This window comes from Fukomys damarensis, unplaced genomic scaffold, assembly GCF_012274545.1.
Source record: "Fukomys damarensis isolate Sample0158 unplaced genomic scaffold, DMR_v1.0_HiC HiC_scaffold_23, whole genome shotgun sequence".
NCBI lineage: Eukaryota > Metazoa > Chordata > Mammalia > Rodentia > Bathyergidae > Fukomys > Fukomys damarensis.
The window spans coordinates 25,496,796-25,514,064 of NW_022900935.1; the positions used below are offsets into that span (position 1 = coordinate 25,496,796).

General features: G+C 35.2%; 1 protein-coding gene across 6 annotated transcripts in view; it reads left to right on the top strand.

Moving 5' to 3' along the window:
- Mast2 (microtubule associated serine/threonine kinase 2) overlaps window positions 1-17,269 on the top strand; it is a 170,178-nt gene that overhangs the window by 10,353 nt on the left and 142,556 nt on the right. The window lies entirely within an intron of this gene.

The window sequence follows — 17,269 nt, forward strand, 5'->3', positions numbered from 1 at the left end:
TTGTTCTTGGAACAAATTTTTGATCCTCATTTGTCATTGCCACATTTATTATTTCCCTTTTTTAGGATTTAGATAACTTCCCAAAGAAAAAATACAGAACAAATTTGGAATTTTAATTGAATATATGCCGATTACTGTCTTATGCTGTCATGGTCACTAAGTATGATTTAGTGAGTATAAAATAAAAATACTAGTGTGGTGGTACACAGTTGTAGTTCCAGCTACCTGGGAGGCAGAGGCAGGAGGACTGCATTTTTTAGGTCACCCTGGGCAGCTTAGCATAACCAGATAGACGGATAGGAGAAAGATTCGGTTCGGTTGTAACTTTAATGAGTATATTTCATTGAAAATAACTTTTTATAAGCTGGGCATGGTGGCACATGCCTGTAATCCCAGCACTCGGGAGGCTGAGGCAGGAGGATTGCTGTGAGTTCAAGACCAGCCTGGGCTACATAGTGAGTTCCAGGTCAGTCTCAACTACATAGTGAGACCCTGTCTCAAAGAACAAACAAACAAACAAAAAACAAAAAAAGAAAATAACTTTTTATAAAAATGACTGAATCGTGGGAAATGTATTTTTCTGCATATAGCCATATGGTATTTAGCACATAAGGATAGCACATGTTTAGCACATGTTGGACAGTTAAGTATGTATTGGATGAAGGAATCAGCCTTTTCTTTGTCTAGACTTTGTTTGATAGGCGGCCTTACAAAGGCTAAGTTTCATAACCTGGGGCATGTTGTAACTTGTTGTACCTAAGGAACCCATTGACTTTCCACTGGATTTTATATTCTTCCCTATATACAAAGGCCTACTAGCAGTTTGCGGGGTAGAGTTGCTTGCATTAAAGTACAATCTCATTTACACTTTGTGATCATAAGCCTTGTGGGCCTGCATATATGGAGTAGAAGCCTTTATCCATTTGTTCATCTTTTAAAATGGGGCAGGGAGGGGAAGTGTTCATTTAGTAGGTAGAAACAGATTTCCTGATATCACTTGAAGTTCGGGATCTTTAGGTCACAGAAACAAGATCTCTTGTACACTTACACCCTCCCCAACTTTCATTTTGAAAATTTTCTACCTATACACAAAATTTTAATGAATGGTACAATGAACACCTATATAAACTTTTCCTCAATTGACCAATTTGTAAACATTTTGCTATATTTTATCTGTATGTATGTAAAATTTCTTTCCTGTAACATATCAAAGTTACAGATATTATAAGTCTGAAGTATTTCTCCTAAGGTTTTCCAATAAATAACCACAGTCTATTCCAGGAAATTCGTCACCGATTTACTAACAGCATCTAATGTAAAAAATCATATTCAGATTTCTCTGCCAGGTCCCAACATGTCTTTGAAAGTCTTACTTCCCTTCCTTTTAACCTTTGGAAGTGTACACACACACACCTGTTTATCAGATATATGTACCTTCATAAAGATTTTAATATAGATGTTTAAGCCTAGTCCTAAACATCATTCCATCCCCTCTTCCTCTCTTTCCCTCCTTACTTTTCTTCCTTCTTGTGCTGGAGATCAAACCCAGGGCCTTGTGCATACTTAGTCAATCACTTACTATTGGGCTACAACCCCAGCTCAACATCTGTACTTTCTTTAAAGTATTATATCTAATTCTAATTCCTCTTAAAACTAGTGCTGCTAAGCTCAAGCTGAATGTTTCTTTCTGTTTTTTTGGTACCAGGGATTGAACCCAGGACCTTAAACTTGCAAGGCATGCGCAGTGCCACTGAGCTAAATCCCTGGGCCAGAATGTTTCATTTTAAGTTGGTGTGTTTTAGAAGGGATTCTTAGACTGAGGTTGCTTAAGTCCTATCCTAGGTCAAGTGAAGCTGAGTGAAATTGTCTTTCAGTATCCATGGAAGATTGTTTCCATGATTCTGTTCAGATACCAAATCCACAGATGTTCAAGTCTCTAATATAAAATGGTATATAGTATTTTCATATAATCTATGCATATCCTCTTGTATACTTAAATTATCTCTAGATTACTTACAATGCTATTACAATGTAAATGCTATGCAAATAATTGTTGTATTGTCTAGGCACTGACAAAAAAAAAAGGTTTGCATATGCTTAATACAGATTTTTTAAAAAATCTGAGTATTTTCAATCTGTGATTTGCTGAATTCATGGATACTGAGCCCTCAGCTTGTTGATATATAATTCATATATGATACAATTCACCTATTTAAAGTGTTTGTTCAGGGCAACCCAGTTTCCCGGTCCCCTCCTACTCCTCAGGAGTTAATCTCTTTCTCAATAAATTTCCTGCTCTAAAGAAGAAAAGAATAAAGTGTTTGGTGATTTTTTTTTAGAGTATTTCACAGATAAGTGCAGCCATTGCAGTAGTCAATTTTAGAACATTTTTAGCATTTAAGAAGGAAATTCTGTAGGCTCAAGCCTATAATCCCAGCACCATGGGAAGCTGAGGCCGAAGAATCTTAAGCTTGAACTAAGATCAACTTAGCAAGATTCTACCACCTCAAAATAAAAAAATAAAATAAGTCTGGGGATATAGTTTAGTGCCAAGGCCCTGAGTTCAATCCCCAGTAACACCTCCACCCCCTTAACTGTAACCTTTTGCTATTGCCTCCTTATCTCTCATCCCTAGGTGACTATAAATCTTTTTTTCACTTTATAGGTTTGCCTATTCTGTGTATTGAATTTATAATCATACACTTTATAACCTTTTGTGCCTCGCTTCTCTGACATAGCATAATGGTTTCAAGGTTCATCGATGTATCAACACTTTATTCTTTTTTATTGCTTCAGAATATTGTAAGGTACAGATATATTTTGTCAGTTGATGGGCACTTGGATTGATTTTTCCCTTTGGCTGTTACAAGTAATGCTGATATGAAGATTTGGGTACATTTAGCTCAGTGGTTCCACCACCTACCTCGCAAGAGCAAGGACCCAAGTTTGATCCCCTGTACCAAAGGGGAAAAAAATTAAGATTTGGATACAAATTTTAATGTGGATGCATGTTTTCATATCTTGGGAATGTAAAGAGGAGTGGAATTGCTAGGTTATAGTAACTTTGTTTAATCATTTATTATTTTTTTTCTTTCTTTTTTGGTACTGGGGATCAAACTTGGGTCCTTGAGCTTGCAAGGTGGGAGGCAGAACCACTGAGCTAAATCCCTGGCCTGTTTAATCATTTAAAGAATTTTGATGTCTCTACATCTTTGTCATTGCTTGTGGTTTTCTTTTTGACTTTAGTTGACCTATGTGTGAATTATGTGTAAAATGATATCTATAGCTTTGTTGTACCCCTCTCTAATGACTAATGATGTTGACCATCTTTTCTTGTGCTTATTGAACATTTCTTTGAGGAAAGAGCTATTTTGATTTTTTTCCCACTGAAAAAAATTGAGTACTTGTTTCCTTAATTATGAATTTTTAAAAATTAATTTTATTGGTACACTTAATGTATACAATATAATGACATTCATTGTTGGAAATTTATAACTTTACATAATCAGTCCTGGTTCTTATTTTTTCCCTATTCCCCTGCTCTCCCTTCAAACCCTCCTTCCTTCCCTATCTACAAAGACCTTGTTTCCATTATTTTTCATTTTCTCATGTTAATTCCATGATGAATTTGTAAAATAGTATTTCCAAATCTAATTACAGTGAGCTCTCTTAATCTGTGAATTGTTCTTCCTGTCAATGTAATCAGTCTAGGGTCTGTCTGTCTATCCTATCTATCTATTCCATCCCCAAAGTTTCAAAAAGCAAAACTTGAAAATGCCACACACAGCACTAGCCTGAGTCCATTCAAATGAAGTGGTGATGTTGAGGCACACCCTGGTGTAGCCTTTTTCCAGATCCTTTTCAACACTTACTGTTTTACCCTGTTTGCTTTGACTTTTTTTTTTTGGTACTGGAGATCGAACTCGAGCCCTTGCACTTGTGAAGCAGGTGGTGGAACCACTGAGCCAAATCCCTGGTGCCTGCCTCGACTCTTGTTCATATATTGAGTGTAAAGTTAGATCTTTGATGACTTCATCTGTGCCAGACTAGACATGTACAGGCTCTTTTTTATTGTCATCATTTCATATAAATAATGTAGTATAACAAGTACTTACATAGCATTTACATTGTAAATATGTATTATATATAATCAAGAGGTGATTTCAAGCATAGGGAAGATGTATTTGGATTGCATGCAGATGCTATATAATGTGTGTGTGTGTGTGTGTGTGTGTGTGTGTGTGTGCGCGCGCTTGCGCATGTATGGGGGATCAAACTCAGGACCTTGTGCTTGCGTGGCAGATGGCGGTGGCACCACTGAGCTAAATCCCCGTCCCTATATAATGTTTTATATAAGGGACTTGAACACACCCCAGACTTTGGAACCTGTTGGAGGTTCAGGAATCACTCCTTCAAGGTTACTAAGGGGAGACTCCCCGCCTTTTTTTTTTGTACCAGGGATTGAACTTGGGATCTTGCACTTGCAAGGCACGTGGTGCCACTGGGCTAAATCCCCAGTCAGGGAAGAATTCTTTTTTTCCAGGGATCTGCATTTTGTTTTCTCAAGGGCTTTTCTTTCCTGGACTATTTACTTATCTGCTATAACTTCAGACCCAGTCCCTCCCTTTTTATTCTACTACCCAGAGATTTCCAATTGAACATTTATATTTTGTGGTACTTTGCTAATTAATATTGAAGCCCTTTTCTGTTTGGAAAACAGAGATTGGAATATACCTCAGTGTCACCCCTGCTTCTGTCTGTGACATTTTTGATAAACCTTAATTAGAATTTGTTAATAAATGGCTGTGTACAGTTTTTAGACACAGTTTCAGAGAGTTTTTTGGGTCAGTAAGATTTACATAGGACAAAACAACTAATCCTAAAATAATTATGATTAAAAAAAATAACGAAAAGGTAACAAGAATTGTGCTAGCTGTAATTATTTGGGAAGTAATGTGCCAGAAGTTAGAATTATCTAAAATCTGGTGAACAGATAGGTAACAACCTGAATATGTAAAATATTTTCATTTCAAGGCCATCTAAACAATGTGTTTATGAAGAGATTTTTGGACTTCCCCATTTCTTAGGGTTACTCTTAAAGTATCTACTGAGAAAGTTTCGCTGAAGATCTGTTTTCTCCATAAATGTAGAAAGCATCATTATCATTAGTGGTTCCCAAGGCATGTTATAAAAAGGATATTATTATTGTTATTTTGAGGTACCAGGGACTGAACCCAGAACCTTTACACTAAGCCACATCTCTAGCCCTTTTTAAAATTTTTATTTTGAGACAGGGTTTCACTGAGTTGCCCAGGCTGTGTTCCAACTGGCGGTCCTCTTCTGTCTTTGTCTCCCCGAGTGCTTGGATTAGAGGCATGTACTACTATGCCTATTTACAATTATATTATTATATGTCTCTAGGGATGGACACAATCTTAGATAGCATTTTGTCTAAGCTTCTTCTTATTATTTTTAAAAAAATTATAACTATTAAACTAGTGAAAGCAACATAGCAGAAAGACCTTTGAATTAGAAGTCAGAAGATTAGGATCTATCTGATACTGGCTATTTGAATTTAAGTAAAAGGCTAAGCTTATTTGACCCTTTGTTTTCTCTGTAAAATGAGGGTAATTCCTGCTATTCTTTCTCGTGATTATCTACAGCTTTGAGTTTTGCCTTATCTCTGACATGTATCTACTTGGATATGCTGAAGACATATCCCATCTATTTATTCTGTTTTTCCATCTCCCAAAATCAATTCTTAGTTATTCCTTGTCCTTTTTTCTTCTTTTTTATAATGAGGGTTGAATCCAGGGCCTTTGCACTGAGCTACATCCTTAGTCCTTTTTACTTTTTTTTTTTTTTTTTTGGTACCGGGATTGAACTTGGGTCCATGAGCTTGTGAGGCAGGCAGCAGAACCACTGAGCTAAACCCCTAGTCCTTTACTTTTAATTTTGAGGCAGTATTTTATTAAGTTGCTGAGTTGCCTAGGCTGGGTTTGAACTTGGAATCCTGTCTTGGCTTCTCAGAGTGCTGGAATTTTAGTCTTTTAGTCAAACATCTATCTGATCACAAGATAGTAAATGACACAGAAAATTCTCACTTAAATTATTTTTATTTATTTATTTATTTTTTATTTTTTTGAGACTGACCTGGAACTCACTGTGTAGCCCAAGCTGGTCTCGAGCTCACAGCGATCCTCCTGCCTCAGCCTCCCATGTGCTGGGATTACAGGAGTGCGCCACCACGCCTGGTTTGATTTATACATGTTTGATATATAATGTTCACAAAAGAAGATTGCTATATTAGTGCCAGCCTGAAATAATGTCACATAGACTTCTTTATTGTCCTTTTCTGAATCATTATTTTATCAGCTTCTTGGACAAAGGTAAAGAAGGAATGCTTATTACATAGGCTAGTGGCACAATGTTTACCCTGTTGAATGTTTATTTTTGTTACAGCTTCACAATTAGAAATGTTGGCTTAGTCAACGGCCATACCACTCTGAACGTGCCCGATCTTGTCTGATCTCAGAAGCTAAGCAGGGTCAGGCCTGGTTAGTACTTGGATGGGAGAAATGTTGGTTTAAGAATAACCACCAGCAAAATGAGATTTAACACTGAGAATAGTTAACAGTGGAAGCCAAAGCCCCAAACTGGAGTGAACTCTGAATTTAAGTTTCTTGAGTGTACACAATTTGAAAGGTTTTAATTGACTTCTAACTCAGCAAGTTAACATGATCACTGATTTAATATGCTGTAACTTTAAACTGAATTAGTAGTATTTTTAACTAGAACAAGTAATATAATACTGCATTGAACACTTTACTGTATCATCTTTTTTTTTGTTGAATGTAAGATGCCATTTGAGTTGCCACATTGCTTTAATTTTTAAAAATTAAGGTATGAGCCAGGGATTTAGTTCAGCCAGTTGCCTTGCAAGCACAAGGACCTGAGTTCGATCTCTGGTACAAAAAAAAAAAAAAAAAATTAAGGTATGAAAATATTTAAGGAAGAGAAGTCTGTTTTTCTTATTATATGCTCATAACACATATCACTTCGGTGGCCCCAAAATGTGTGCAGATTTCTCCCCAGTTGCAAGCACACAGACACTTTTGTAGTAGGTACCAGTTGGACATTCTCTAATTCAATTTAATTCATTATTATCTGCCTGGGGATAGTAGGCAGATACTCAGTCCCACAACTGGTGCCCTACTTCAGATACCAGTTGCAAAACTGAGCTTTTGGAACTTCCCATTGACTACCAATTGGAGTTCTCCTGATACCCTCGTTAGGCTAGATTTACTTACTAGGATAGCTCACAACTCAAGAGAAACACCTAATTGAGCAGTTTATTATAAGGGATATTTTAAAGGATAGAAATAAGCAGATAGAGCTACTTAGGAAGAGGTGTGAAAAGGTCTTGTGCATATGCACTTCTGTTCTTGTGAGTTAGGGGTGCCACCCTCTTTGCATATGGATGAATTCTTATTCATCTTCCTGTAAGCCAAAGTTTCATGTGCTCAAATGTCCAGAAGCAGTCTAAGCCATGTCCATTGGGCTTTGTGGAGATTTCATTGCATAAGCGTGATTATTGACAACTGTGTAGAAATGTGATTGGACAAAGGGATATTATCTAATGCTAATAGACTAGGTGGGGAAATGCAGCAAGCCTGGTCTGTTTAGATTCTTCTTGGCCTCTGTGCAGCATTCCTTCCTCTTGGGCACGAGGCAGGATTCCTGAAATGGGGATCTGAAACAAAGTAGTTCAAAGGATTTCTTTATGGCCAGCTCTAAGATAGAAAGGCAGGGGATATACAGATTATATTTTTAGCTCCTATGACTTGAGTAAGAGAAATTCTATTTCCTGTGGACTGCCTTGAGATAACAAGGAACAGGTGAAAGAAAGGCAGAAGGAGGTTAGAGTTGACCTTTTTTTTTTTTTAGACAGGGTCTCACTATGTAGTTGAGACTGACTGGAACTCACTATATAGCCCAGGCTGGTCTTGAACTCACAGTGATCCTCCTGCCTCAGCCTACCGAGACTATAGCCCAGGCTGGTCTTGAACTCACAGTGATCCTCCTGCCTCAGCCTACCGAGTGCTGGGGTTATAGGCGTGCATCATCACGCACAGCTTAGAGTTTACTTTTTGAGGCCTAGAGTACTCCAGTTTTATAACTACAGATCTAAAAAAATATCTTTATTGCTCAAAAACTGCTCTGAAGCTGTTTCAGGAATTAAGGGCAAAAAGCCACTACTTTAACTTTGTTGTTTAGTCATTTAGAAAATAACAACTATGTGAGTCACGAACTGGGAATTCTGGAAAAAAATCAAAATAATAAAAATAAGGTTAGATTCACATAAAATTAGCAATTATAGAATTTACATTTCAATGGTATTCAGTATATTCAGTGTGTGCAGCCACCACCTATATCAACTTCTAAAACATTTCACCATGGAGAAGAATATTCTCACCCGTGAAGCAGTTATTCTTCATTCCTGCCTCATATGAGCCATAGCAACCACCAAAATACTTTCTGACTTTATGGGTTTACTTATTCTCAATATTTCATATAAATGAGGTGATTTATATAACACATGACCTTTTGTCTCTGGGATTTATCATTTATCATGCTTTAAAGGTTATTTCACATTATAACATATATCAATACTTCATTCCTTGTTATAGCTGAATAGGATTCTATTCTATGGATATACAGATGTCCACTCTTATTTGGACTTTGGCTTTCCAAGAGTTCAGTTGCCCAATGTAAACAGCAGTCCAAAATTTTAAATGGAAAAATTCTAAAAATAACTGTTTTAAATTACATGCTGCTGTGAGTAGCTTAGTGGAATTTCACACTGTCCTGCCCTGTATTGCCCAGGAAATGAGTCACCCCTTTGTCCAGCTATATATGGTACCCAATTGCTATTCCCTTAGTAACCATCTTAGTTATGAGGTCAACTGTCTTGGTATTACAGTAGTTGTGTTCAGACCACATGTATTTTACTTAATATTGGCCTCGAGTAACAAGAGCAGTGATGTTGGGAATTTTATAACAATACATTGCTATACTTGTTCTATTTTATTATTAGTTACTCTAAATATCTTACTGTGTCTTATGGTTTGAATATGGTTTCTGCCCCAAGGGTTCATGTGTTGGAAACTCTGTCCCTTCTGTGGCAATGTTAGAAGATGGTAGGACCAACCTTTAAGAGGTGGGCTGTATTTGGAGGTTGTTAAGTCATTGAGGGTATTGCTCCTAGAAAGGATCTAGGTAATTCTTGTAAGGATTAAGGCAGTTCTTATGAGACCTTGGTTAGTTCTTGCTAGAAGATTGCTATAAAAGAGAGAGTTTAGCCCTGCTTCTTCTTCTTTTGGCTTCTTCCCCTGTCATGTACTTCTGTCTTTGTAATGCTGTCTACCATTACGTGATATAGCTAAGGAGGCCCTTATAAGGAGCTATACGGATGAGACATTTGGATTTCAGCCTCCAAAACTGTGAGCCAGATAAACCTCTTTTTGTTATATTTATCAAGCATGGAATTTTTTTGAGGGGGAGTACTGGGGAGCGAACTCGGGTCTTTGTGCTTGAGAGACAGGCAATGGCACGAGTGAGTTTGTTGTAGCAGTAGCAAACTAATAAAGATATATATGAAAAAAAATATATATTGTATAGGGCTTGGCACTATCCATAGTTTCAGGCATTCTCTGGAGGCCTTGAAATATCGTCTGAGAAACAGGAATGACTGCTATACCAGTTTTGGTTTCCTCATTTGTCAAAAGCTTAACCTGTTCATCATTTGATGGACTTTTAGATGTTTTTAACCTTTTGGGTATTGTAAATAGTGCTATTATGAGCATTTGAGTGCAAGTATTTTGAGTACCTGCTTTTAGTACTTTTGTATATATACCTAGAAGTAGAAGTGCTAAGTTATATGGTAATTGTATCTTTAACTTTTGAAGAACCACCAGACTTTTGGTTTGCTATACCATTTTATATTCCCTTGGCAAACTATGAGGCTTCTAATTTCACTATGTCCTTGTCTGCTCTTTTCTTTTCTCCCTTTCCTCTTCTTCCCTCCTTCTTCCCTCCCCTCTCCTCCCCTCCCTTCCTTTAACCTCCCCCTTTCCTAAAATATATTATTTTTTGTGGTATAAAGGTCTCACTAAATTGCCAAGAGTGGCCTTAAACTTGCAATACTCCTACCTCAGCTTCCTAAGTAGTTGGTATTACATTTTTGTTTTGTTTTGTTTTGCGGCTCTGGAAATTGAACCCAGGGCAGTTTTACTGAGCTAACTCCCCATTTTATTTATTTATTTTTTATTTTGAGATAAGGTCTTGCTAAGCTGTCCAGGCCGCACATGAACTTGGAATCCTCCTGCTATTGCTTCCCAGTATGCTGGGCTTATAGGCATGTACCACCATGCCTGGCCAGGTTTATTTTTAATTTAATAATATTTCAGAACTTTATTTTGAGATCACATATTTGGTGCATGCTTTTGAAGGTAATAACAGAAATCTAAGATATTTCTTAAAGCCTTTCCCCATCATTCTTTTTAATATTATTTTGACAGATGACTCCTCCGCATTTGAGGGAGGTTTGAGAAAGGGTCTCACTCTACAGTTCAGGCTGGCATTGAACTTGAGGCAATTCTTCTGCCTCAGCCTCCCATGTGCTGGAATTACAGGCATGTGACATCACACCTGGCCGCCCTCATCATTCTTAATTGTTATTTTTGCTTACTTTTGATGTGTGACTACAGAGAAAAGTCTAGTTTTACTTATTTCAGTGATTTTAAACTCACCCACTCCTTCTTTTAGTATTACCTTTCTGTAGCTGTGGCCTTTGCATTTCTATTGAAAAAGTGGAGATATTTGTATATGTTAGTCAGTTTTATTAAGGAATAATTTATGTAGGATAGAATAGCATTTACTTTTTTTTAGAGTTTATATTGATAAACTTTGGCATGTGTACATGGGAATATCATTACCACAGCAATCATGAATACAGATATGGAACAATAATCATATAGAATATTTGTTACCCCCAGAAGTTCTCTTATGTTCCTTTGCTGTCTGTTCCCTAGCCTTAGCCCTTGGAAGCAACTAATCTGCTGTCACTAGTTTAACAGAGATAGAATCCTACATAATCTTTTGTAAAATCCAATTTCTTTACTTAACATAATGGTTTTGAGATTCATCAATGTTGTTTTGAGTATCAGTGATTTGTTCCTTTTCATTGCTGAAAAGTGCCCCATTGGCATGGGTATATCAGACTTTGTTAATTCATTCCCCAGTGGATGACCATTTGGATTGTTTCCAGCTTTTCTGGTGTACAAAGATTTGCTATGAAAGTTAATGTACTCTGTGTGTGTGTGTGTTTGCATGTGTATTTAAACATATATTTTTACTTCTCGGGTAAATAAAATTACTGAGATGTATGGTAAGTGTGTGTTTATGTTTATAAGAAATGACCAGATTTTTTTATAAGAAAATTTCCAAAGTGGTTATACCATTTTTGCATTTCTATAAGCAGTTGTTTCACATCCTTGTCAGTATTAGGTATTACCTTTTTAATTTAGCTGTACTAGTGGGTATGTAAGGGTATCTTATTGTGGTTTTAATTTGCATTTCCCCAATGACTAATGAGGCTGAACATCTTTTTATGAACTTATTTGCCATCTATATATATATTCTGTGATATGTCTGTTAAAATCTTTTGTATGTTAAAAATTTGGGGTAATTATTGAATTTTTTATATATTCTGGTACAAAATGTGTTTCTCGTGACTTACATTTTTATTTTCTTACCCATTTAAAATTTTAATTTTAATTTAAAGTGATGTGGTCTTACTCTGTTGCTCAGACTGGCCCTGAACTCCTGTGCTGAAGTAATTCTTCTAGTTCAGCTTCTGGAGAAGCTGGCACTACATGAATGTGCCACTATATCCAGTTTAAAATATCATGTGGACTCAACTTCAACCCAGCCTCGCCATCTTCCTACTTACCTTTCTGGAGATAGAACTTAGATCCTCACTTATGTTAAAGTCTGCTCTCTACAGCTGAGCTATTATCAGGATTTTATACAAAAATCAGTTCTATATGGAAATATATAGAAATCAGTTATATTTCTCCATACTAACCACAAACAATCAGAAACTGAAATGTGAAATATTTATAATAGCTTCAAAACATGAAATACTAAAATTTCAGAGACCGTTGGTAATAGCAGTACGTTAAAAACTTGAAAACATTGCTGGGAGAAATTAATGAAAACCTAAATGAATGGAAAGATAACATGTTCATGGATTGGAAGAGTCAATATCATGAAGGAATAAGTTCTTCCCATTGATTCATAGGCCCAGGGAAGTACTATGAACCTAGGTAGCCTTTTTCTGAAAGTGACAAGACTATTTCAAATTTATATTGAAATGTGAAGAATCTAGATAACCAAAACAATATTAGCCACTTACTGGTCTAATTATTTAAATATAGGATGACCAAAAATTGCATTTTTTCATTAATTTTATAAGGTAATGTAACAAAAATAAAACAATTTATCCAATTTATTCAGTAATTTTTGTATGTATGGTGTATCTTAAAGCATTCAATATACAATGCAACATTATAATCTGGACTGTAGTACAGGTTTTTCTTTGAGTAACACACTCTACACTGCTGTGTTGGCCTTTCTCTTATTTCTGTGGGTGGTGTAATTCCAACAAAATGGCTATCTATTTGTGAAGTTGTCGATGACGGACTGCTGGTTGGCATTGTGCTACTCTGTATTTTTAAAGTATTTGGTCTAAATATTATTTTAATAATATTTAAATAATATTTTAAATTATTTATTTATAAACCTAATCTAAATTGTAAATGACTTTTTGAACCCTTTTGTTTTGAATAAACAACAAATGAATTAATTCCATATTGTTCCATCCAGAAGGTGCATAAATATTTTATAGTAATATTTTCCTTGCTTTTTTTATAGGACAGCTTCTTAGATGTTGGTACTACTCTGTATTTAAAGTATTTGGTCTAAATATTATTTTAATAATATTTAAATAATATTTAATAATATTTTAAATTATTTATTTATAAACCTAATCTAAATTGTAAATGACTTTTTGAACCCTTTTGTTTTGAATAAACAACAAATGAATTAATTCCATATTGTTCCATCCAGAAGGTGCATAAATATTTTATAGTAATATTTTCCTTGCTTTTTTTATAGGACAGCTTCTTAGATGTTGGTCAACTCTTGTCAGTACTACCCATAGAGTTATTATAACTATTGACCACTTGTTTCTTCTTTTTGTCTTTCCATTTCATAACACAGAGTTTTCTTCTCTGATATGCTAGCATTTTTTTTCAGTTTTTTATTATGCATATCTTTTGGGACTTCCTATTCAGTCTCAGTGTCCAAAATGTGTCCATTTTGTATTATAAAATAATGTCACTGAGTTCTGGAGAAGTATAAAAGTTATATCTAAGGTACTTATGATATGAGTTTATAGATTGTAACACAAAATTATAGGTTATTTTTCACAAATAAAATAAACATGAATTAGTAAAAGAAAATAACCAGAACTTATTAGATTTCATTAGAAAGAAACATCAAAGGTGAATACAACATTCTAAATAAAAAAGTATACAAAAAACAGTCAATATAAAACAATTAGACATACTAGTGTATCTTGTACAAACAAGAATTGACGGTTGAAGTTACACCTTTCCAAGTGACATTGGGGGTAGTCAGTACATAAAGAAATGCACTGCCTGAATGATGATCAGGGTAAACTACTAGGTAGTTAAGAATCCTATAGATTTATTCTGGATATTTCATAAAATTTTATTATATAATATGTGGCTTTTTGTGTTTAGCTTATTTAGCATATTGTATTGAGGTTCATTTCCATTCTAGCGTGTATTGGTACTTCATTCCTTTTTGTGCTTGAAAAACGTGTGTATGTTCAGCACAATTTATTTGCTTATGGACATCTTGGCCATATCCACCTTTTTAAAAATGTCAATAGTGTTGCTGTACATTTAGATACATTTCCTTACTAATTTTCAGTTCTCTTGAGTATATATGTAGAGGGAAAATTGTAGTGTCATATGGTGATCTGTCTTTAACTTTTTGAGGAATTACTAAACTTTTTTCATAATGGCTTACTATTTTGTAATCTCACTAGCAATGTATGAGTGTTCTAATTTTTCTAAATCTTTATCAAAATTTTCTATTTTAAATTTTTTGTATGTGATATGAGGGAGACAGTCCAAGTCAGGTTTATTTTCATTTAAATATCAATTTGTTAGATACCTTTGTAGGAGTTAGAAGTAGATATTCAGAGGAAAGAGAAATTTATAGGGCTATATACAGATCTGGAAAGTGTGAATTAAGTTACCACAAAAGAAAAGGAATGTAAGGGAGCATGAAAAACTTATGTGTGAAAGGGCAAATAGTATCAAATAGTGAAGTATTTAACTTATTCAGAAATGTAGAAATTTAGATAAAATACATGTTGCCTATCAACTTGAGAATTGTTCTTTGTACTGATTCTTTTTTTTTTTAAGAGGAATATGTTTATAACACCACCTAGAGCTTTTTCCAAGAATGAATTGTGTTTTTTAAGATTTGAAAACAAAAGTTGGGAGATTTCATGAAATTTGAACAGCATATCAGCAGTGTACCTTACTCTTAAGAGTATCCTTTTTCAAGTAGTAAAAGAACCCAACTTTCATTTTTTTCCCCCGGTACCAGGAATTGAACTTAGGGCCTTGCACTTGCAGGGCAAATGTGGTGCCACTGTGCTAAATCCCCAGACCTCAACTCTACTATTTTTGTCTGAAGAAACTTGGAGCTAAAATTCATTTTGGATTGTTGAACATTTTTATCATCGCTTTTGAGTTTATTTGTAAAGCATTTAAAGTAAATTTCAAAATACCCTTGAAAAAGAGGCCTCTGTTTTTTTCTAAAGACATTTAAATTTTTAAAAATTAAAAGATAAATTGGTTAGTGAATTAATGTCTTACTCCACTTTGTGCTATAGCAGAATACCAGGTACTACAAATACAAATACAAAGAAATTCATTTCTCACAGTTCTGGACGCTGGGAAGTCTCAGATCAAGGTAGTAGAATATGGTGAGGGCTTCTTTGTTATGTACTTACATGGCAGAAGGCAGAAGGGTAAGAAAGAATAAACCTACTCCTGCAAGCTTTTTTTGTAGTGGTACAATCCATTCATGAGGCGGGTACCATCTTAATTTAAACATCTCCCCAGAGACCCCACTTACCTTTCCTGTTGCATTGGGGATTAAACTTCAATACATGAATTTTGGGGGATACATTCATACTATATGTAATAAATTCTCATAATTTTATGTTACCTCAACCTCCACTGAATATAATTAGACTTTATTTTATTGGAAGCAGGGCTTAATCACCCTTAATAGAGTTTCCAGTTCTATACTTCTTTCTAGTTTCTCAGAGTAGTCAGCTCAAATTTCTGCCTTACTTAACTGTTTGTTGGTAACTCCTTTCCTATGAGATAGCTAGATGCAACCTACTTGACTGACCTTGCTTACCCCTACACCCAACATGTGCTATGCAGATATGTGGCATTTGCCACTTGTCAGTTGCAGTGTGACCTACTGGAACTTGTGCCTGCTTGCTTTAAACTTAGCAGCTAAAACTGTTCAGTGGAAATATGTTTGAATGACTGCCTGAATCCTAATAATGATGTTGGTTCCTAGATCTCCTCATCCCATGTCCACATATTCTCTGGTGTGCCTTGTAACTTCTAGGACCTGTAAGAAATGCAGTCTTTATTTCCGTTTTATATCTTCTAATTATCGAAGGATTGTACTCCATTTTGAAGATCTTAAAAAACATAGCAGTTGAGATTACAGAAAGAGATCTTACTGAATTTGTTGAATTAGTATGGGGGAAATTTTTATGCAAAATTTTCACAAAATATCATATTTGTTAAAGAAAATAGTATCATTAAATCACTAAAAGTTATGGCCACAGTTTTGTTTGTAATCTTGTACAAAAATATCAGTACTGTGTTTTTATTAGACTATTATATATTAACTGTGCATAGATATATTCAACAGTATTGAGCAAGGACTGAAAAAGCAATCCCATTGGTACATTTTGACATTTAAGCAGATGCTTAAAAGAGAATTAATATTTACTAGATCCTATTTATTAAATCCTGTGTCTAGGTCTTTAACATGCATTCTCCTTTATTTTCTTATCAACATTGTGCATATTTTCATTCCCCATTTTTGCAATGTGTCTTAATGGTAGAATGTCTAAGGGACAAAACTGGTTTCTGCTTACGCCTAGTGGTATCCTTAAAAGTGAGGGACAGCAGATTGATACTGCTGTCTTTAGCAGCCTTATGTGCAAGGTTGGCTTTTGTTGATGTCTGGGGACTTGTAAACATATCCCTACACTGACAAAAATTTATTTGAATGGTAAACGTGACTCATTGTGCTTAGATTGTACAAATAATGTAGTTTATGCTAAACATTTGCTTTCCTTGTAGGTGTCCAGAATTTTAATATGTAGAAAGCAGAGGATGCCATGTGACCAGCTCCAATAAAAACTTTGAGCATGGAGTCTCTGATGACCTTTCCTACTAGACAATATATATTTTATCCTTTTTTTTTGGTAGACAACACTTTATATGTGTTTTTACAGTTTGTTGGAGAAATTAAGTGTGCTCTGTGTGACTTCTCTAGAAGACTCTTGTAAGCTTATACTTGGCTTTCTCCAGACTTAATTTTATGTTCTGATTTTGATTTGCATTTTTTCACTATAATTAGTCTTCCTCATGAATGCTACTGTATGTGGATTCCTATAAAATACTCTTAGAGAATCACTGAACCTGGGGATAATCTTGGGAACTCCCAAAACAGGAAGAATTGCAGGGCTTGTGGAAATAGCCAAGAATTTTGAGAGAAATTGCCTGGTTTACATTAAAGGTGGCACATGCCTATAATACCAGCACTCTAGGGGACTAAGGCAGGAGGTTTGCAAGTCCAGTCTGTGCAGTTTGGTGAGGCCCTGTCAAAATTAAAAAAAAAAAAAAAAAAAAACCAAAACAAAAAAAAATTCTGGATGTAGTTTAGAGCAAATGCTTTGGGTTCAATCCCTAGTACCATAAGAAATAAAATTAACCTTCAATCCACCCCATGCTGAGTATTGAACCCAGGACCTTGTTTATGGTAGGCAAGTACTCAACCACTGAGC